Below are 9,332 nucleotides of genomic sequence, written 5' to 3'. Positions count from 1 at the left end.
ACAAAACAAAACCAAACCAAACCCAACCTAACAACTACCCCCCAAAAAAAACAAAAAACAAACAAAACAACAAAACACCCCCCCAAAAAAACAACAAAAACAAACCCAAAACAAACAACAACAACCCAAAACAAACAACAACAACAACAACAACAATAAAACAAACAGGCCGAGTATGTATACTGTGTTGGTGTTGTGACGAACAAGGACGAGATCTCTGTGTGTGTGCGTCAGTGGACTCCACGGAGGACTCCTTCATGGTTCAACGGAGAGATAAGCGGTCGCAGCAATGCGCTGTGGAATGCACACAGCTAGGATGTGGCACGTAAAACATCTAGGTCACCCACTGCATCCGTCTCTATCTCCGACCTTGTCTTGCTATTTCATAATAGTGAAAGGTATTTGTATTGCGCAAATCCCCGCTCGACAGCAAGTTCTAAGCGTTTTATAATCTATGGTATTAACTCCAGCAGATCCTAGAACACCCAGACACATTCTCGGCTTCCGACGAACATACAGTACAGTGCTATCAGTTAAGCGCTCAAATACAAGAAACAAACCGACAAGATCTATCGCTGTCTGTAGTCGGGTACCCATTCCCACCTGAATAAAAGTGAGAAAAAATCGAGTAATGTGTTTTTATCGAGGACATGGCGTCGGACCCCTGACGGGATTCGAGCCTACAACCAAACAGTTGCGAGTGAGAGGCTAACCACTAGACCAGTGGTTTTCAAACTTTTTTCGCTCACCGCCCCCTTTTTCACCCAGCCGAGTCCCAGCGCCCCCTACTCCGCCCCAACCATCAGTCTGACATATGACATGCATAATATAATAAAAATCACAAATAAAGAGAGAGCTCAAACAGGGTAGAAAGTAACGTGCCTAAATTCTAATGATTTAGTTCTGAATATTAGTTGAGTCACAAATCACCATCTTTACAGTCTTAAATTAAGCGTGGACGAGAGATAATAAAACACATTTTCTTCAATCTTATGCAAAGGCATTGAGAGCAAAATACTGTCATTTTATGTATATAGTTGTCATCGGTACTAAATGACCAGTGTTATCAACATCAATAAAATGAATGTATTACACATTTACAGAAACAAAACGCACAAAACCTCCCCCCCCCCCAAAAAAAAAAAACGCCGGTGAAAACAGATTGACATTATCTTTATGAAACGTTTTCTCCAATCAACGTGCTGCAATGAAGTGGCCTGAGATTTGTATGAAATATCTCCATTGTAGAAAATAATATTATTAGGTTGTTCAAATGTGAGAAACCACACAAAAGAAAAAGTATGCATGGATCTTAGTCTGTAATTATCACCATCATCGTAATCATCGTCATCATCATCATCATCATCATCATCATCATCATCATCATCATCATCATCATCATCATCATCATCATCAGTTTCATCAGCAGTGGCAGCACGTGAAAATAAAACACCCTGTTAAACAAGTGGATGTTTTGCTTTAATAAAAGGAAGAAAAAAAAGGAAGAAAAGAAAAGAAAAAGAAACACATTGAGATATTAAGTAAGGGTAAACTACGGAGTAAGCATGCGCAAATAAGTTATTAACACTACCCTAATGGGAAGGATGGACCTGCTAAGACGGAACCAAGTTATCAACATCAGGTTTCAGATTTGTCAGTAGCAGACACTAATCGCTACGCTTCTTCAGCAACCTTGTCACTGCACTGAATCCCCTTTTTACTAGATAGGAGGCGTGAAAAGAGATGAACAACAACTTGATCTTTTCCCACTTGGAGGGATATTTGTCTAGCACAACAGTTTTCAACCAGAATGACTGGTACGGCGTTTTGAACAATGGTTTGATTTCAAAGTCACATTTCATTGTCAGAAGCTCTTCTTCAACTGCTACTTGTAAGTTATCATATGTTTCAGCGTTCAATGGGTCCAGTATCCAGTATGGAATTTCCAGTTTAAAAATATGAGGAGGCTAAAACTTGTCTTCATATCAGCATGCAAATCTCTGAGGTGGTTGCTATATATATTTGTAGTTCCTCGTCAGAAATGCGCCCTTCTTTCAGTGTCTTCGTCAAGCTAGGAAACTTAGCAAATTTTCTTCTGCCAATGTTTCGGTGGATCATTTCCAATTTCGACAAGAATGACGAAAGCCTCGATCAGGTTGGTGTCATCCCCCTGCAGCTGAAAGTTGAACTGGTTGAACTTTGTGAAAAGATCTGTGAGGAGTGCAATGTTGTTCTTGTGTTCTTTCAGTTTATTGCAGAGATCACTGTCTGTTTCTTGAAAAAATAAACTCCAGCACACAGTCAAACAGGCAGAACAATAATCGTGTTCAACAGTTTCCTTTCGATAGCCACCAGACTTCAGTGTGCAAAAGTAAGCATTGAACGTACTCGTCATTTTCAGTGCACAGCTGTTGAAATTTATAGTCTCGAGTTCAAAGCGTGGACTTTGATCTTGTTCACACACTTGATGACAATGGCCAGTGTGTCATGCAGACTTTCATTCAGGTTTTTTTGCCACCAAATTCTGTCTGTGAATGACACAGTAAACAGTAAATACTCCATGGACTGATTTCTTCAAGAAGTTCATAAATCCACGTTTCTGACCTGCCATCGACGGTGCCCCATCTGTTGCACATGCAACTGTATTGGTCAGAGAGATCTGTTCCTTCTCGAAAAATTCTTGGACCACTTTGAAGATGGACTTGCCTTTGGTATCTGTTTCCAACATTTTCGCAAATAATAATTCTTGCATTATTTCCTCATCCTCTATGAACTGATATCCAGTTAAAGGCTGAGCTCACAGCATTTCGCACTGTGATTCCTCAACATTTGCTGACATCTCACCAATACGTCTTTGAATGGTATTGTCACTAAGTGGGAGAACTTTCAACACAGGCTCCGGGGCACGTTGCAGGACTGTGCTGACCACCTCTCTTATCGCAGGCATTATGAGGTTCTCGCCAATAGCATGGTGTTTGGCTGCCTTTGTAATTAGCTGAGATAAATTATATGTTGCCTGTAAGCCTTCATCAGCTTGATCGACGTTGGCTGCAAACATCGGTTTAACTGATTTTCATTTCTGAAAATTGATCTTTAAAGTTTTGAAGTATGCCAAATCTTTGTCAGATTTGTCGTGATGAATCTTCTTTATAAGAGATTTGAGTGCTGGGAAAGAAAGTTCTTAGTAATAAGTAGTATTGTAAACTATGCCTAAGCTATCAATTTTTGTTTTTGTTTTTGTTTTGTATGTGGCTTTTTTCCATTCATCATGCGCAATTCTTCTTCACTTTAATCCAAGCTATGACACATGCCATGCCACCAGTCATCCCTATCCCACAGTCATCTGCGCACTCACCCCCCCCCCCCCCCCCCTCAACCACAGGGTAACAAGTGGCGTCGGTGGCCTAGTGGTTAGGCTCTCGGACTCGCAACCGTAAGGTCGTGGGTTCGAATCCCGTCAAGGGCCCGACGTCGTGTCCTTGGGAAAGGCACTTTACACGAATTTTCTTCACTTCACCCAGGTGGGAATGGGTACCCGGCTATAGACAGCGAAAGATCTTGTCAGTTTGTTAGTGTTTGAGCGCTTAATCGGCTGCTCGCACTGTATGCTTCCCGGGAAGCTGAAAATGTTTCGGAGTGTTCTATGGTCTGCTGGGGTAATAATATAGTGTAAAGCGCATAGAGCCTGCTGTTGAGCGGGGATATGCGCTATACAAATGCTATCTATTATCATTATTATTATTATTATTTTAAGACCTGTTCTTCGTCACCTCGACAGATGAACAACAACAACAACAACAACAGCAATAACAGCAACGACGACGACGACGAGAACAACAACAACAACAACAACAACAGCAGCAGCAACAACAACGCAATTAAAACAACTGGTTTTGTGAACGGTCAGTCATCAACAAATGACCGAGATCCAGTTGTAATGAGGCGCTCGTCAAAATAATGATATCGAAGAAAACTACTTGTTTGGATATTAAAAAAAAAAAAATGTTTTTCGGCTCAACACCTTTTATCTCTATTAAAAAAAACAAAGTTATATCTGGATGTTATTGAAAAACGTTGTTTAAGGCAAAAAAATATTTCATTTTCATTTCCCAAGGACTATCAAGCTATGGAAGTTACCAAACTTTGGCGGCCACAGTCTCTATAAATTTACCTCCGAAATGAGGTGACCCAAACCTTCTTCAAACAGAAATATCTCGACTGCTATTAAAGATAGATGGGTATTTTTTTTTCATCAAATGCAAAACAAATGCATAATAAGCTTGAAGGTGATATCATTAACTCAACATGCCTAAAATTGACTAACACCAGGTAATCGAGGACGTTCTACATCATACGCAGAGTGATCGAACACAGAACAGTATAATATATTATAGAGTAATCAGGGCGGGGTATATTAAACACCGATGGAACACACTTTCTGGAAGCCCCATTTAAACATGGATTAATTAAAGGTAGATTTAACTAACAGACTTACAATGCATGGATCGCTTTTGTAAAATCAAAAATCAACTTAAAATCCTTTTCATTTCCTTAAAAGATATCATAATAATAATAATATGAGGCATGGTTTCACGAAATTGTTCTAGTTATTACGCAAAGACCAACACTGCAAGAGCTAATCTAATCAGACAAACTTTGGTCTTGTTCAGTAAAAGGATTTTAGAGGGAGAAAAACAAATAGAGGGGGGTGGAGGGTGGGAGAGAGATAGAGAGAGAGATAGATAGATAGATAGATAGATAGATAGACAGATAGACAGACAGACAGACAGACAGACAGACAGACAGACAGACAGACAGACAGACAGACAGACAGACAGACAGACAGACAGATAGATAGATAGATAGATAGATAGATAGATAGAGAGAGAGAGAGAGAGAGAGAGAGAGCGAGCGAGAGAGAGAGAGAGAGAGAGAGAGAGAGAGAGAGAGAGGGATAGAAATAGAGATTGATAGATATGCACAAACACAACACACACAAATGTACGAGCATGTATACACGCAATTATGTAACATATAAACATAGCAGTATTATGTAAAGTACAGATGTATAGTATGTGTACATGACATTATAAATAAGTATATATATATATATAGAAGAGAGAAGGAGGGAGAAAGAGAGAGAGAGATAGAGATAGAGAGAGAGAGAGAGAGAGAGAGAGAGAGAGTGTGAGTATACGTGTGTGTGTGTATGTGTGTGTGTGTGTGTGTGTGTGTGTGTGTGTGTGTGTGTGTGTGTGTGTGTTTAGTTTTAGCAAGAGTTTTACAGCACTTGAAACACAATAAAGTCATTACGAGAAGGAGCAACCACAACAGAGCTCCCGCCAACCATGGCACCCACTTGTGTGTGTTTTTGTGTATGTGCATGTAAGTACGTTTAAAATGAGAGTAAGTGTGTGTACGAGCGAATGAGAATGCTTGTGCGTGTGTATGTGTATGCTTGGAAAAGACAGACAAACAAAAGGTGTATCCTTTTTTTTTCTTTTTAATTGATAAATGTCAATGCATGCCTATCCGGGCCTTGTAATAAAGTCTTCTTTTAGTGAACAATCTGAGATAAAAAATGAAACCTTCCCCTCCCCCCCCCCCAAAAAAAAACACAACAAAAAACAACAAAACAAATAAAACAAAACAAAAGAAAAAAAACACAGAGGCACACATACACACATACATGTACGCACACCCACACACATACGCACACACACGGAGACACAGACACAGACAGACACACACACAAACACACACACACACACACACACACACACACACAAACACACACACATATAGATCTAGATTCTATATACACATACACATTTTTCTATTCTCGTCTACTAAAAGATCTCTGGTCCGGCTCTACAATCGAAATGACCAGAAGATAACACACGATTGAAAGATTGCCTGGGCCTAGGTCTAATAACATGTTTACAAACAGCTAACAAAACTCACCTTTATAATTGTTTTTGAAGAGGGTGTGGAATCCGCACACTACACAGGTATGTCGGCTTTGAAATCCGGAAAGTACCGAATAAAATTATGGCGCCGTGTTACGATATCCAGCCAATTTCTTGAACACGAGTCGTGAAAATCAGCACTTGAACAATTTTCACCCCAACACACGTCTCTGAGAAGGAATGGCAAACACTTGCTCGACTTTTTCGAACTTAATGTACTAGATCTTTAATCGTATGGGCCACGTTTGACAACCAAACAGCCTCTCGTGTTTGAAAAAAGATCCCCTATAACACCATACAGCTCTGCACTTTGACAACACTCCCTGTAATAAAATAATATAACCCGTACGTAGTCCCAGCCAGACAAGAACTCAAAGCCTTGCTGGCTCAAAATAATAATGCGTGAGTGGGACGGGTAGTGGCGGGGCGCTCGGGAAGAATGAAACGACTGACCGACTTTCCCCCACAACATCCCAGCGGCCGAGTTCGGCCTATGTCGAAATAGAAACTGTTGTTTTGACTGGCTGGCTGGCTTTCTGGCTGGCTCGCCTGCCGCGAGATCTAGTTCAGGTCGCTCACTGGGCCTTATTTCCACAGGTGACACAACCAACGGGACGACGCCTGCGCGGGTCTACTGTTACTTTACACTACTACAGCTCGCCGCTACTTGAAAGAGGAGTGGTGATCGGGGTCGAACCGCCCACAACAAAATACATGTAAGCTGCTGTTGCTGCTGCTGCTGCTGTGTCCCGCGTGTTATGTATGTCTCAGGCAGTGTGGACGCAGGTGGTGTCAATGGAAATCAATTCAATACAACGACATATCTGTCTGTCTGTCTGTCTGTCTGTCTGTCTGTCTGTCTGTCTGTCTGTCTGTCTGTCTGTCTGTCTGTCTGTCTATTTCTCTGTCTATATACCTCAAATATAATAGATCTACACATAAATCATGTAATATGATATAATTACATGTAGATCTATATATTTTGCCTATAATAATATAATATTATAAAATAATATATAAACTAACCTCAAGATTGTAGACTACTTTAATTCGCCTTCCAATTAAATTTTTTTTAGTGAGTCGTGACAACACGTGTATTCAGTAGACGTCTAGATCTACGTGTATTTGGTATCGTTTGATGGTCTGCAAAAACAAGGATCATCATTCTCTCGATACTAATTCATTAGAATAAACGGTAACGTAGTAAAGCCTCGTTGTACATGTATTTCCGTCGACGGCCAGACGGGGCCATATTAACTCTTAAGTTTCCGGAAGGCTACTCCTCTTTTATACGGAGCCAATTTTACTACTACTACTACTACTTCTACTACTACTACTACTACTACTACTACTACTACTACTACTACTACTACTACTACTACTACTACTACTACTACTACTAAATTACATTTATATAGCGCTCAACCCCGATAAAAGTACACAGGCTCTGAGCGCTTTACAATACAATACCGGCACAACAATATCATAAAACGTTGTTTTGACCAAAAGAAAATCTCTCCAAGTATTCGCCTTTTTAGAAAAAAAACGTTAATTTAGCTGACATTTGAAAGAATCAAAGGATTTTATCTCTGTTAAAGTACCTGGCACAGCAATCAAGATCTTGGGGCCTTGATATTCAAATGCCGTTCACCCATTGTTTTAAGTTTCATAGGTGGTAAAGGAATTTTCCTTTTGTCAATCGATGGCCTTAAACCGCGAGTTGGAATGTACAATCTCAACAGATTTGATAAATATGTCAATATAATAATAATAATAATATATTAATCTGTTATCTCGACATCCACATTTATTTCATCACCACAAACTCCCCTATAACTCTTCTCCTATTTAACCCATGTGCATACATCATCATCATCATCCAGTGCCAGATCTGCGACAGACATCGGCGATCATGATTTTCCATTCATTCCTTTGCTCGGATGCTCTCAGAAAAGCTACGTTTCCCTGATCTTTCCCTGTTACCCATTTGTTTAGGTTCCTTAAGTATGTTGTTCTGGACCTACCCCTGCCTCGCTTGCCCTCAATTTTGCCAGTGAGAGCTAGATGTTCAAGACCCTTATGTCTATTCAGGTGTCCCAAAAACTGCATTTGTCGTTTCCTGATTGTTTTTAACATTGAGCGTCCCACGTGGGCTTCATCAAGCACTACCTCATTTGATTTCTTTTCCTTCCACGATACTCTTCTTCATCAAGCACTACCTCATTTGATTTCTTTTCCTTCCACGATACTCTTAACAGTCTCCTAAGAAACCACATTTCTGTTGCCTCTATTTTATTTTCACAGTCTTTAGTGATTGTCCAGCGTTCACAGCCATATAGAAGGGTTGACCAAACATAGCATTTCAGGACTTTCATTTTGTTGTTCATTGATATGTTTCTATTTTTCAGGATTGGGCTCATTATATTGAAACTAGCTTTAGCCATTGCAGTTCTCCTTTTTATTTCTGTGGAAGATTTGGCATCAGATGTTATCATATATCCTAGATATTTAAACTGTTGGACTTGTTTGATCTTTTCACCTTTGCTAATGAGATTACAACTAGGATTTGCTGCTTTTTTGGACACTACCATGCATTCTGTTTTCTTTACATTAACAAAAATCCTTTACGTTCACTTTCTTTTACAACAGTAATCTAGAAGCAGTTTGATTATACTAATACATAAGATGACTTTGTCGAGATTTGGTAGATTTTTGGTATGACCAGAGAGTCTGTATACATGTACTAGCGTAGCGTAATTCAAAGCTCTCTGGTATGACTGTAAACAGCCGAGTGATGCTGTGAGTCAGCTGGACTAGAGTACCGTAAACTAAGAGTTAACAACGAGCTGTCTGACTGAGCATGCTATACTCTTTAAAAACTGAATACGGCCTGACAAGGCAACATGGGATCATATCAGTTCACGCTTTGCGTAAGCCCCATTCATTCAATATCGGCATGGCCCGTGATAATTGTACTGCGCTCGGTCTCAACGTGTTTTTATCCCGATTTCATCGCGTTCATACCTTTGCTCCTCGATCTCAACGCTTTGAGGTTTTCTTTGAAGTTCACTTCAAAGGGTATGTATCGAACACATTTTTTGTTCTTACGGAAAGCTGGCATGAGTACACATTCGAGTATCAATAATTGTTAGACATGCGCTAAAAGCTAGGCTAGAATCTTTTTCCCCCCAGCATTTCCCCTCTGCGTTATAATCTAGATGTGGGACTGCTATCATACATAAATATTGCTTTTGGTAACTATCTAAGTGTGAGCACATTAGAAATGGAATGGGGGCTCTCGTGGCCTAGAGGTTAAGGTGTTGGCCTCTCATTCAAAGGTCCCGGGTACGAATCCGGGTAGCG

The 9,332-nt window shown here is 40.1% G+C and overlaps 1 protein-coding gene across 2 annotated transcripts in view; it reads right to left on the bottom strand.

The window, feature by feature from the left end:
• LOC101855875 (multidrug resistance-associated protein 5) overlaps positions 1 to 6,434 on the bottom strand; it is an 80,154-nt gene extending 73,720 nt beyond the window's left edge. For both annotated transcript variants that reach the window (XM_005100641.3, XM_035970333.1), the window contains exon 1: positions 5,965 to 6,434. The gene's annotated coding sequence lies outside the window, so the exon portion shown is untranslated. The remainder of the gene's footprint in view (positions 1 to 5,964) is intronic.
• Positions 6,435 to 9,332: the final 2,898 nt, after the last annotated feature.

The sequence above is a fragment of the Aplysia californica genome, unplaced genomic scaffold (genome assembly GCF_000002075.1).
Source record: "Aplysia californica isolate F4 #8 unplaced genomic scaffold, AplCal3.0 scaffold00254, whole genome shotgun sequence".
In the NCBI taxonomy this organism is placed as follows: Eukaryota; Metazoa; Mollusca; class Gastropoda; order Aplysiida; family Aplysiidae; genus Aplysia; species Aplysia californica.
The sequence above is the reverse complement of the archived record's forward strand: the minus strand, read 5'-3'. Positions and strand labels throughout refer to the sequence as shown.